The sequence below is a fragment of the Odocoileus virginianus genome, chromosome 2 (assembly GCF_023699985.2).
Source record: "Odocoileus virginianus isolate 20LAN1187 ecotype Illinois chromosome 2, Ovbor_1.2, whole genome shotgun sequence".
NCBI classification, from domain to species: domain Eukaryota; kingdom Metazoa; phylum Chordata; class Mammalia; order Artiodactyla; family Cervidae; genus Odocoileus; species Odocoileus virginianus.
In genome coordinates, this window is record NC_069675.1 from 79,893,924 (window position 1) to 79,907,245 (window position 13,322).

The 13,322-nt window shown below is 40.2% G+C and overlaps 1 long non-coding RNA gene across 3 annotated transcripts in view; it reads left to right on the forward strand.

Moving 5' to 3' along the window:
- LOC139029959 (uncharacterized) overlaps window positions 1-13,322 on the forward strand; it is a 103,854-nt gene that overhangs the window by 42,905 nt on the left and 47,627 nt on the right. For all 3 annotated transcript variants that reach the window (XR_011482308.1, XR_011482311.1, XR_011482310.1), the window contains exon 2: window positions 8,979-9,145. This is a non-coding gene — a long non-coding RNA (uncharacterized lncRNA). The remainder of the gene's footprint in view (window positions 1-8,978; window positions 9,146-13,322) is intronic.

Consider the following 13,322-nt stretch of genomic DNA (forward strand, 5'->3'; position numbering starts at 1 on the left):
GTGGCTGACTTTATTTTTTTGGGCTCCAAAATCACTGCAGATGGTGATTGCAGCCATGAGATTAAAAGACGCTTACTCCTTGGAGGGAAAGTCATGACCAACCTAGACAGCATATTAAAAAGCAGAGACATTACTTTGCCAGCAAAGGTCCATCTAGTCAAGGCTATGGTTTTTCCAGTAGTCATGTATGGGTGTGAGAGTTGGACTATAAAGAAATCTGAGTGCTGAAGAATTGATGCTTTTGAACTGTGGTGTGGAGAAGACTCTTGAGAGTCCCTTAGACTGCAAGGAGATCCAACCTATCCATCCTAAAGGAAATCAGTCCTGAATATTCACTGGAAGGACTGATGCTGAAGCTGAAACTCCAATACTTTGGCCACCTGATGTGAAGAGCTGACTCATTTGAACTTTCTGTGGAAGTATTGCTCCTATCTCATCAGGTTATCTACATGATTTGATTTGATTAATGATGTTTTTAAGAACTGGTGATGTAATACTAGGTTGATGAACCATGCCATGATTTCTTTGATAATTCCCTGATGCTAGGATTGAAGGCAGGAGGAGAAGGAGATGACAGAGGATGAGGTGGTTCGATGGCATCACTGACTCAATGGACCAGAGTTTGAGTAAACTTCGGGAGTTGGTGATGGACAGGGAGGTCTGGCATGCTGCAGTCCTTGGGGTTGCAAAGAGTCAGACATGACGAGTGACTGAACTGAACTGAACTGAACATGGCATGATTATATTGAAGAGGTGCACTGGAATAAATGGAAACTGGAGAAACATGTTCCTACCAAGAAGCTAAAACAGATACAGAATATGATAGTCTGAGAAGCTGAATTTGGAAGTCATAGGTGGGTAAAGGAGTTGGCAATGTGGGCCTTACCAGGAAGGTGGAGGCTAGTGTCATAGGCAAGGGTTTTACAGTGACGGGTCTCAGAAACCCATGTGGCTTACTGCTTCCTCTTCCCTATAAAAGGCTTATTTGTAAAATTCTGTCAATTGTTGTATGATTCATGGGAATTTTTGGTGGAAGTATTGCTCCTATCTCATCAGGTTATCTACATGATTTGATTTGACTAATGATGTTTTTAAAAACTGGTGATGTAATGCTAGGTTTATGAACCAGGCCATGATTTCTTTGGTTACTCCCAGTTCATTCTGCCAAGAAAATGTATGTACTTTTCATATGCACTTGGATTTGGAGCAGCTGCAGAGTTTTGTTGTCACTCAGCCCAAATGTTGTTGCAACTGAGAGGTAAAACTCAGGGTTTTTTTTTAAGTTTAAGCAGATTCTATTAATTTTTATTATTTTAACTTTTATGAGTCTGAGTCTCAAATATTGTAAAGTAACTAGCCTCCAATTAAAATAAATTAATTAATTAAAAATAAACAACAACAACAGGAGAAAAAGAAACTCAGTTTTTATAGCCACAGAGAGTTTTGAAGCCATTTGTTATGCAACAAAGCTGAATGATACAAGGTAAAATTTAGAAAAGCAGAAAAGAAGATTCAATGAGTGAAATCTGTTACTAGACATGAAAACCAGATACCAGGCTAAGGGTTAAGGCCAGGACTCGCTCCCATGATGATAAGATAAGGCAGGACATGATGTCTACTGGCCCTGGTTCCAGGATACTGGACAGGATGTCTGGACAGGAATTGAGATTTACGAACTAGTTTGTCTTCCTTGAGCCACAAAGTTAAGGCTAACAGCAGTGACCTTAACCCAAGCCATGTCATTCAAATCCATGTATATTAAGAGTTTCTCACTTTATATCAGGAGTTAAACCATGAGCTAAGGATTCAGAGACAACTAAGAAGGCAAGCTCAGGTACTCATGGTGAGGAGGCTACATCATGAAGTTTCTTGAGAGGACACTGGGTCTGGAAGGATGGGTAGATGAGTGGATTGGGTGACCAGCAGGCATAACTCCATGGAAGCATAAGGATTGGCCCAAGTTCCTTAAGTCCCTCCTTCCTACTCAAGATTGGTCCAAGAGCAGTTCCTTACAGTAACTTCACAAACCACCTGTGCCAGAAACAGCTTCATAAAACTCACAGATCCTGCCCCCAAATCTGATAAATCAGGGTTTCTAGACCTGAAACCTTAGAATATGCAAAATGGACCCTCCTTGTGACTCTGCACTCAAGTCTGAGCCCCAGGGATGCAGCTCAGTGGGTCTCAGACCAGCTTCACACTGAATCATCTAGGCAGCTTGTAAGGTATAACATGCCTGCATCTTGACATGGAAGTCTCCCTTGACTGATCTGGTATAGGGCTCAAGCACTGGCATGTCTTAGAAATTTCCTAAATTTATTTTGATGCAAACTCAGTTTGAGAATCATTGGTATAGAGAAAAATATCAGTTCATAGCTACTGCATATTCAGTATGTGTATCATGAAGATAACATTCAGGGCACTGTTGTGGCTAGAGTAATCAAATAGAGAATGTTTTTTTTTTTTAAAGGAGCTCAAAATATTGAAATCTGATAGGAAAATAGTGCCTGGCACAGGGTAGGCATTCAGTCATCAGTTGAGTGGATTAATGAAGACATATGTCCAAAGAGCTTGAGTATTGAAAGCAAATCTTCTAGGTTATTTTAATTGGGGTTTAGGACCCACTGTTCTAGAGACAGTGTGGGAAAGGGGTAGGGAGGGATGGGGTAGGGAGAGGAGAAAAACCTGAGTGTAGCTGGGCTTCAAGAAGGCCAGGAACCAGGCTTTGACAGGATGATCCGGCTCAAAGAGCACAAGGGCTTAATTCATAGTTGCCTTGAGGGCCTGGAGATTTTTTGTGTTATTGCTTCTAATACAGAACTTATTCTCAGAACATGTGCTAAGTTATCTACCAGTTTCGAGTTTTGCTTATTGCATTTTCAGAATTGAATTTTTCAAGAGTGATTGCCACAATACAATTCTGTGAACTTGTAGCACTGAACATTTCTAATTAGGTTGCTATAGCCCTTAGCCAAATTACTGCAAATGTCATCTCTCTCTGCACTCTTTTTGATGCAAAAATGTAGGACAGTCAGCAATATAAACAATTTAATCTTAACACAGGCAGACGCTGCTCTTGGTGACAGAAGGGTCTGTTTTCCATTAACCCAAAATTTGCTTAGTCAAGCAATTCCCTCATTATACAGCTTGTATCCAAAAGGATGTTTCTGTCTTTCAAGCAGGCTGCTAATTGCTTGGGCAATTAGCTCTCCATAAAAATGTGAGTAATCGCCCTGTCTCTGAATGGTTGGTATGTCGATCATGCCCATGGGCCAGTCTTGGTCATCCCTAGTCTCCTCTGCTGACACTGTCCCAGGTTTCAGAGATTCTGCATCAGTAGGACACATGGCAGGATCGACTAGTGCGTTTCCAGCCTTGGCATTGTTCTCTGTAGAGGAAGTTGTATTCAGTTATCGAAAATGTTTTTTTGTAAATTCTGATTAGGTCAGCCTCATGACCTAATGCCTTCACCTTTGTCCTCCAAGTCCCATTTTTTTCAGATAGTTGCATAAATTCTTCCCATGCCCCAGCCTGGACCAATTCATGAGCAAACAAATCATAACAAAGTAAAGTGAACCATTGATGAAGAGGAATAATAGTTGCCAGCATTGAATACTCACTATGTATGAGGTACTGTATTGGGCCCATTGTTGTTGTTCAGTCATTAATTTATGTCTGCCTCTTTGCAACCCCATGGACTGTAGCCCGCCAGGCTCCTCCATCCATGGAATTTCCTAGGCAAGAATATTGGAGTGGGTTGCCATTTTCTTCTTCAGGGGATCTTCCCAAGCCAGTGACTGGTCTCCTGCACTGAGGCTGATTCTTTACCACTGAGCCACCAGAGAAGCCCATATTAGGCCCTTTAGATCACACTTAATTCTGCCTGCAGCTCAAAGTATATGCATTATTATTCCCAATTTACAGACGAAAAACTAAGTCAGTGAAAATAAGTGAGTCGTGAAATAACCAGCTACACAACATCTGATTGTACAGCTCTTTCTTACAATGTCCTAAACAACATAGCTATGGGTGTTAAAAATATCCATCCTTTATGACTTGGAATCCTCAGCTTCGTGAACAATGGGCTCCCTAGGCACATTCCAATCTGCATTTTTTTTCTGGAGATGAAGCTGATTTCCCAAGAATATTTATTCTCCAGTCGTTGGGATCTGCTTCCTATGAATAATCATCTAAAATAAAGCTTACTTAAATCCATGACTCTTGAGAATTGTCTACTACAGGTTCTTCATTGCTGAGACTGATCCATTAATTAGTATCAGCTCTGATCCTCTGACTTCACCAGGAGAATCCCTTTGAATTCATTTGGGAGACAAGGAAGATGTGCAAGCTTTTGGGAGCAGAGGTCTTCTCTATCACATAGCCAGCATCACATAAAATGGACTCTTTGCATCTCCTCATTATTCGCAACCTTGGTTATGAACTGATTTTCCTGATCTATTTCTTTGTCCCATTACATGTTGGTCTGATTTTATAAGTTTATAAGCTTGTTGCTTCATGAATTCATTTTTACTTTTAACCCCACTTCCCTCTGGCTTCTCAAAGGTGACTGTGAATTTCTTCTTTGTCAGTCACTTTGTCTCTGACCATACTGTAGTCAGCTCAACTGAACTATCTCACACTTTGGTCTTCTCCTACCTTCTAGTTCATCGCCAACTAGAAGTCTCATAAGCATCTTAATGACTCTAACTATTGGTGTTCATGGGGAACTGTGTCCTGTGGATTCTTATTCCTAAATATCTTTGAAGTTCTTACCTTTTCCTCCATTACCTTTCCTACTTTCCTGTTCTAGACCCTCATCACTTATCATCTCAGTTAGGAAAATAACTGCCCTCTACATCTCTATAAATAACATCCTGATATTCTATTTTCTCCCTTTCCATCAGGGTGATCTTTCTAAAGATTATGCTCCTCCTTTTTAAACTTTTCAAAGGATACCTATGTTTTCAAGATAAAGTCCGAAGCTCTTATGATAGCTATCTTACCGATATTTCAAACTGTATTCACCTTTCAAAATCCTACATAAACTTCTTCTCTCTTTGTCTATCTAAATTTACTCTACCCCCAAGCAATTTCTAACACAGCATTTCTTAAATTAGATTGTAATGATTTATCATAAGCTTTTCTCATCACTCTGAATTTTATACACTTTGACTAGGCAAAGGCTGAGTCTAGTTAATCTCTGTATCCCCAAAGATAGAGCAGTGTCTGGCACTTATCGGATGTGCACTAATTGTTTGCTAAGTGAATGGATGTGTGAATCAGTTAATGCTGGAAATAGAGGTCAGCATCACTATTGCTTTCCTTCCTGCTGGGTTCAGTGTGTTTGCTCATGTCCACCTAGGAAACAGTGAGTGCCTCATTAGGATACAGGGATGGAAATAGTCATGAAAAACCAATGAAACTGCTCCATTTCTTTTCAATCAGATATATGCCAAGATAACTCTATGGGCCTTTATGCTGTAGAAAACATTCATTCAAAGCATTTACTTTTTTAAGCTCAGATTTGCATATGCCCTTAGCTTGTGAACAGGGAGATGCAGTTGCAAAATTACTCAGAAATAGGATTTTGTGACTGCAATCAGTATAGGATAAAAGCAGGAGGGTTGATAATGTTGGTAACAGAGGGAAAATGAAAATTGTAGGTGGAGAGCAGGTTCAGTAAGTGATTCTTCTCCTGCCTATAACCTCAGTGACATTAGAACAGAATGAAAAGGTAAAATGATGGTCTTTAGAGGGTCTTGCCATTCCACCAGCTACTTATGAGCACCATCCTGGGCCAGGCACTCTGCTAGGCTCCCAGAATAAAGAAATACTGAAGATGAGCTCTCTGCTCCTGGTTTGACATGGAACAGGGATGCAAAATAGGTCTTTATGGGCAGTGTAGAGATTAGTAGACAAGAAAATGGACAATGTACCCTGGATGTACAATAGGGATGAAAGTCGTCCTAGAGACCATGGGAGAACTTTGCAGGGGTGACGTTTGGGTTGAAAACGGAAGGGCGATACAGGGAAAATAGCATTGCAGCTGGAGAGAAGAGTTTGTCTAAACTTCCCAGTATGTGAAGTGACGTGGTCAAGGAGTGATGCAACAGGCAGTGGTGACAAATGAGTCTGAGGAGGAAGTTGGGCAGAGTCATTTCATGAGCAGAGATCCAGGAGCCAGTGGAGGAGCTGAAAGAGGGCTTGACTTGACCCCACAAACACTGTACATTCAGGGACTTTTTAAAGCTTGAAGCTTGTATAATTTAAGAAATTCTCTATAAATTGAAGAATGTTTATACTTGTACTTTATACTGATAGAAAATTAAGTACAAATTTGTGAAAGTGAAGGACTCAGAGCTCATTAGCCTCAAGGTAAATTGTCTTCTGGTTCAGAGAGGGTAGACTTGATTGGTATAAAAGGTCCTACTTTTAAATAAATTCTGAAGATAAAGTGGGACCTACTTTGCTAGAAAGAAGACAAGTAGACCCCTAAAACACACAGAAATCCAGTTTAGAGTGACTGAAACAGCCTCTGTAAAGAAGTCCTCTGGCTCTGGAGAGCTGTCCTGTCTCTCTTTATACAGAATTGGCAGGCTACATCTTTTGACAATCCTATCACCGTATCATCAATTTCACCTTCTGCTCCTGAAAGGATGTTAATCCAATGGAGGAGGAAGGTGGGAAACCCTAAACAGGTGAGGAATTTTATTTTTTAAGATTCCCACATATCCCATGTGTAAATTAGAAGTAGTTAACATTCCAGTAATTTGTTTATAGAAGGAAATGTCATAAGAAGTGATCTGAAATAATTAACCTATACATGCCATTTCATGTCCTTTCTAAGCATCTCTGGAAAGAGAACTTGGAGAGAAAAAAAAAATTGCTGACTTCTCCCAAGATTTTCTTTATGTCGTGCATCTTATACCAGTCAGCTGGTCTGTATTTTTGAACACCTCTGCCACTGTTTGTGTCCCTACTATTTGTAGCATATTGTAGGTGAGGTCAAGTCACTTGTATACTCCCCATAGTTCATAAATGGTAGAGTTCATGTTTGAAACCTGGTCTTCCCAACTCCTATACTTAGTCTTTTCCCATTGTTGCTGTTCAGTCACTCAGTTGTGTCCAACTCTTTGCGACCCTATGGACGGCAGTATGCCAGGCCTCCCTGTCCATCACCAACTCCCGGAGCTTGCTCAAACTCATGTCCATCGAGTCGCTGATGCCATCCAACCATCTTATCCCCTGTTGTCCCCTTTTTCTCCTGCCTTCAATCTTTCCCAGCATCAGGGTCTTTTCCAATGAGTCAGCTTTTTGCATCAGGTGGTCAAAGTACTGGAGCTTCAGCCTCAGCATCAGTACCTCCAATGAATAATCAGAATTGATATCCTTTAGGACTGACTGGTTTGATCTCTCTTCAGTCCAAGGGACTCTCAAGAGTCTTCTTCAAAACCGCAGTTCAAAAGCATCAATGCTTCAGCGCTCAGCCTTCTTTATGGCCCAACTTGCACATCTCACATCCATTTCCCACTAGGAATTTTATTTTCTTAAAGGCATCACAGTTTTAAAAAATGATTGCAGGCCACCTAAGGCACCACAAAAAATTCCAATTTGCTTTCAAATAATTCAGCCTTTTTAAGAATTTGATATTTTGCTGGCATTACTCATTAGAAATTATGGGAATGAACACTGGTAATTTCTCATGATTCTGCCATGCCATTTCAAGATTTTTTTTTTCTTGATGTGGATCATTTTTAAAGTCTTTATTGAATCTGTTATGATATTTCTTCTGTTTCATGTTTTGGTTGTTTGGTCATGATCCCTGTGGGATCTTAGCTTCTTGACCAGAGATCAAACCTACAGCCTCTACACTGGAAGGCAAACTCATAACCACTGGACCACCAGGGAAGACCCCGCAATGCCATTTCTTGACTCAGATACCCTCATTGGAAGTCCATTTCCTGCACTTCTCCTCCCCATGCTGATGCGCAGACACTACTGATGCATGACAGCATCACATGCCAATTACACAACATCATGTAGTTCTTTCACTATAAATGGAATGAACTGGATATTCCTATCATGAGTGCCTTGATTTCTTGCCCAAAAGTCTTGTCTCACTGTTCTCACTTGTGGACTGCTTCCCTGCATTATAATTAAATACTATTCTACTTTCAGAGGTAATTTTGACACTTGCATGTGACCATGTCTCCAAGCCTGGGCAGGGTCTTCCTTGTATGTATCATCTTATTCAAGTGTAGATCCATTCTCTTGTCTTCTGTAATTGGCTGTGGCCTTTTCAAGGATATAATCAGTGTCTGGCTCATCTCTATATCTCTCACAGCATGAGCTGAATGTGTTTTTATAATTGCTAGAATGCATGGGTAGATACATTTAGGTATAATGATCTTTGACAAAACTTATTACTTCTGTAACATCTCCATACTAGTAGAACTTGATTAAAGCAGCTAGCAATTTTATGAACTCTTTTCAACTTTCATACTATATATCAGTTTCCAGAAAGCCCTAAAAGAGCTTTCTATATTTCAGTGATAGGAGGAGAGCCATTTCTGATGGAGAGATTTATCCATACAGGTGATTTCACATGTTTCTACTCCATATAACAGATGGATTTACTCCTCTCCTCTTAAAGAAAGGAAAGCTAACTTGTATAACATGAAGAAATTAAACTGAAGTGAATGGAATTTAATCACCTTTCTATGCAATTGGCTATAGACGCTTAAATCAGGACCCGTCCTAGGATCAATATTTTTTCCCAGTGACAGAGACTGCTAAGTGACTTTTGGGAAATGCCCTAGAGCTCTGAAGAAAGAACCTATATAAATTTGAGGGATTGAAATTTTGAAAAGTGGAGAAAAAGAGAATCAGGGAAGCATCTGTCATAGTCATTGCAAGAGGGATAAAATGTATAACTTCATCTGTTCAGTTTTGGTCTTCTTCTCTCTCTCATGAAACAGAGAAATGCCATAAACTTGGTGAATCACAGTATTAACAAGGAAAAGAATTTGATGAGATTCTTCAGTATGTATCTATTGACTGGAAGGAGACAGTGGATTCAAAGCTACTTAAAACTTATCCAGTGAAGGCAGAAAATGGACAGTTGCCATCCCACAGAGACACAATGGTATGCTCTAGCAGTGACTCCTTTATACCATTTGCATTCACAAATTGTGTAGAGATATGCATGGTTTACTTGTGGAAGGAATACATAAAATAACACTGAGTGGGAGAACTCTACACATGAAGTTGTATTTGTAGAAGTCCAGAGCATGTGGAAAAAAGAGAACGCTCTTAGCTATCCAATGTCAACATGAAAGTGATGATAGGGAATTTGAAAGTCAATATTGTGAAGAATTTTTCACAAGCACTTTTGAATGCTTGGGCTGCTTGGTAAAACTTAGATAACAAGACGCCCTGAGGGTAATTTAGTTGTTATGACCTATTTTAAAGTCTCTCATGGTAAAACAGGTTAGACCTTTTCAATGTAGTTTATCCAACAGAACTAAGATCAATGGGTAGAAGTTAGCTTGAATAAGAAAGTCCCTGCATGTGGAAATTAAACAGTTAAATCAGGGAATATTTTCTGAATGGATAAACAACAGGGTCCTACTGTATAGCACAAATGTATTCAATATCTTGTGATAAACCATAATGAAAAAAAACATATATATATACACACACATATATAAAAAACTGCATCACTTTGTTGCAGAGAAGAAATTAAACACATTGCAAATCAACTATACTTTAATAAAATTTTTTAAAAAAGAAATTCATCCAAAGACTCGGTCTAGGAAGTAGAAGCTCTGGATTTTTGTAGCAATTTTGGCTATCTCATGCAAATTACTTGATAACTCTGGGCCACAATGCTTTATTGAAACAAGAGAAGTTTGTATTAGATTATACAAATAGTCTAAGGCTATACTGGGCTTTATGCCACTCCTGGTTTGCTATACCACATGTGGAAATAAATTAGACCAAAGATCCAATGTAATGTTGAGCACCAAGAAACAAATGTAATCACCAATGTTAATGGAAAAAGGGATGCGAGTGAAAACAAAGGACTTGATAAGTTGGTTTCATTAAAGACTTGTTTGATGATGTATTTTTTTTTTTAATTAATAGACTTTATTTCTTAGATCCAGCAAGTCTTGTACCATTTCTGGAACTTTACAGTATGGTGTGTATTTAGGAAACACAAGAAGTCTTCTCATTGGGGCTTACTGATATTTATACATAAAGTAATAGAGGGCTTTTTAAAGAGGCACACTGCATTCTTGCCTGGAGAATCCCAGGGGCGGGGGACCCTGGTGGGCTGCCGTCTATGGGGTCGCACAGAGTCAGACACGACTGAAGCGACTTAGCAGCAGCAGCAGCAGCAGTATTCTTATAGGGGAAGCAAATCCTCCTTTGCAATGTAACTCTTTCACTTTCCTCCTTGACCCCTTTCTATATTATTAACTCTAAATTATAAACTTAATTGCAAAGCTTAAAGGGACTTTTTTCCTCTAGGAGTGGGGTAAATGAAAACTCACAGGCTCTCCTTCAACAGAGATTATAGAAAAATTTATCTACATATCACTCATCCTCCATTTGTGTTTCATTTTTATCTGCCTCCTTACTTCTGTCTAAGCAGTACTTGCTTGAATTTGTAAGAATTCAAATATAAATGTGGTGCATTCATATTTTTGTTGAGCCTGGTCTTTTCAGATTGAGCTGTTGTGATGCCGTGGTCAAATCTTGGTGTCAAGGCCAGCTTGTAGCTGGAAGCAAAAGTATTTCTTGCAACTGCATTTATAGACAAAGACAGTAAAGCAAAGTAGAAAAGTCACGGGGCCTGGCCCCTGTGGCTGGCTGTGCATTGTCCTCGAAGCCCTCAGTGCTCTGGGCTCACGCCCATTTCAGAGCTCCCAACATTGCCCAGTGATCCATGAGGCTGCTTATTTTCTCTTTTCCTAAGCTCTGAATTTCTTGAAGGCAAGTACTTCTATCCCCCATCTGTTAACAAAGACTAGACCATTGTGCCTACCACAGGCAAGCATCCTTTTTAGACAGTTTTTATCTATCAGTAGTATCAGAGATTGCATTCTGCACTGTGACAAAGAGACTTTTATCTGAGTATAAACAGCAAAATTAGGTATAAGATGTGTCTCCTCTCAGCTTCTGTATTTCATAACCATTACCCCTCCATACAGTACTAGGTCATTAGGCTCCAAATTCTTGGGTCAGGATTTCATCACATTTTTGCATCACGCAAAGATACAAAAAAACCCAAAATGATATACTAAAAAAAAAAAAAAAAAAAAAGGATTTTGTTTTCTGATCTACCTGAGGGAAACCGCTACACAACTCTTGCCTTTAATATGGACTTTGTGTGTTTCAGAGTTTTTTCTTTTTTCCCCAGAAATGATTTTTAGAAACCAAATCTTGATCATCTTTTAATCTTGGCTTGACAACGTTCCAGATGAACTGTCACTTTTGCTTCATAATTAAAAAGTGAAATAGAGCCCTTTTCAGCTATTTTTCTCCAACTTGCCATTAGAAATGAACACAAGTCATTGCCGATACACGGATTTATATTTCCTAGAAATAGCGAAGTGGATGGGCAAGAAGATATAAACCAACTTAAATTAAATTGGTTCTGCATATGAAGTGGCTGCCTGCTTCTGGGCAGACTTTATTTCATCCATAAATACTTAATAAAAATTGGTGGTCTCTGAGTTTTGCTGGCGGGAATACTTTTCATTCTTACTGACTTTCCCAGGTGGCTATGGGAAAGAGAAAAAAAGAAATGGCTGTAGGTGATTTATTTTTCCAGCACCCGTTTGTGGTCACATATTCCCAATGGATGGCCTTGGCCATCATGAACTATTCTCTTGTGCCTCGGTTTTACTGTCTGTAAAACAGGTAAGAATGTTTCTCTTATGTCCTATTGGGCTCTTGGGAGGAATTGAATGATAGGAAAGCTGCAGCTCTAAGGCACGTGGGTTCGTCCATAAGGCATTCTGGAATCTTATTAGCAACTAATGGGAAGAGACTGGAATCATAAGTGAGCTAAAGGAACCGGTCTGGTTCTAGGACTGGTTGACGAGTGGTGCTTACAGTCACAATTACAATATCCAAAGGAAGCACAGAGGTTGAGTGTACTTTGAGCTTAGGTTCCAGAGAGATGAGTCAAGAATTGTGCCCGGAGCCAAGGACCTCCAGGAAGTGAAGATGCTCATGGACTTTGCATGGCTGGATGCTTGTGATGCTGAACTTTCAGACTCTATGCCAAACTGACTCTCAGACACAGAGCTTTCTACCTGAGTTGAAGTAGAAAAGAATAGCTTTATATAATTGCCAGATAAAGGGGGAACACAGCAAGTTCGTGGTCTAAAAGCCTATGAGTCCCAACCTGAGGCGGATTGGTGAGGAGTTTTATAGCAATGGTTCAAGGGAAGTGTTGCTGATAAAGATCAGGGTGTGTGCAGGGCCTACACTCCTTTAATCTGATCTCAGGTGATCTCCTGAGGAGTTTCTCAGAAGATGTGACTGTGACATCCCCTTTGGAACATTTTCCATTCAGCAGGGGTGGGGGTGTGTGTGTTAATTCTGCAGAAGAGCTTAAAGATGTTATGTGTATCTCTTGAGGCAGAACCTGGGTCCTATCCCAAAGCAGCACTATTGTTTCTTGGCTGCTGCTCCCTTGTCTCTGCATCCCTTCCCTTCTCTGGTTAGCAAATGGTTGAAAGGGCTTCCAGGTGCCTGGAAGGGTCCTGCTGGGTCCTGCTGGGTTTCACCTGCACTGTGCCTGCACTGTTCCAGTTGGTGCCTTTTTATTAGCACCCTAGACAGCATTTAGATGTGGTGAGGAGAGAGTAAGAGAGAGGTTGAGAGAGACAGAGAGAGAGAGAGTATATGAACTAATGTATAAGAGACAGAGGGAGGGGAATGATGAAGGCGATTTGGGGGGGTGTAGGGGAGCAAAATTTGCCAGCCCAAAATGTCTCTTTGGCATGTGGGTTACTTCAAGCTGAAAATAATCAGGGCCCAAAGACTCAGGAAGAAACTGACCTCCTAACTAACTGCCTGAAGAATGCAGCTAGAGGATGGGTTCCAGGAAGAAAGCTGTCACCAATGATAACATAGAATGAACTAGGTGTATAGACAGGTAGGGAGGGACCTAATAGAGTCTATTAAATTCCTCTCTGTGACTCGTTGTCTTTGCCTGGCCAGTATTTATGTACTTAACACTTGCTTTTCCTCCTCCATGTGACTTAACCTTCTTCCCCTTTGAAGTCCCAAACTCCTACCCCCAG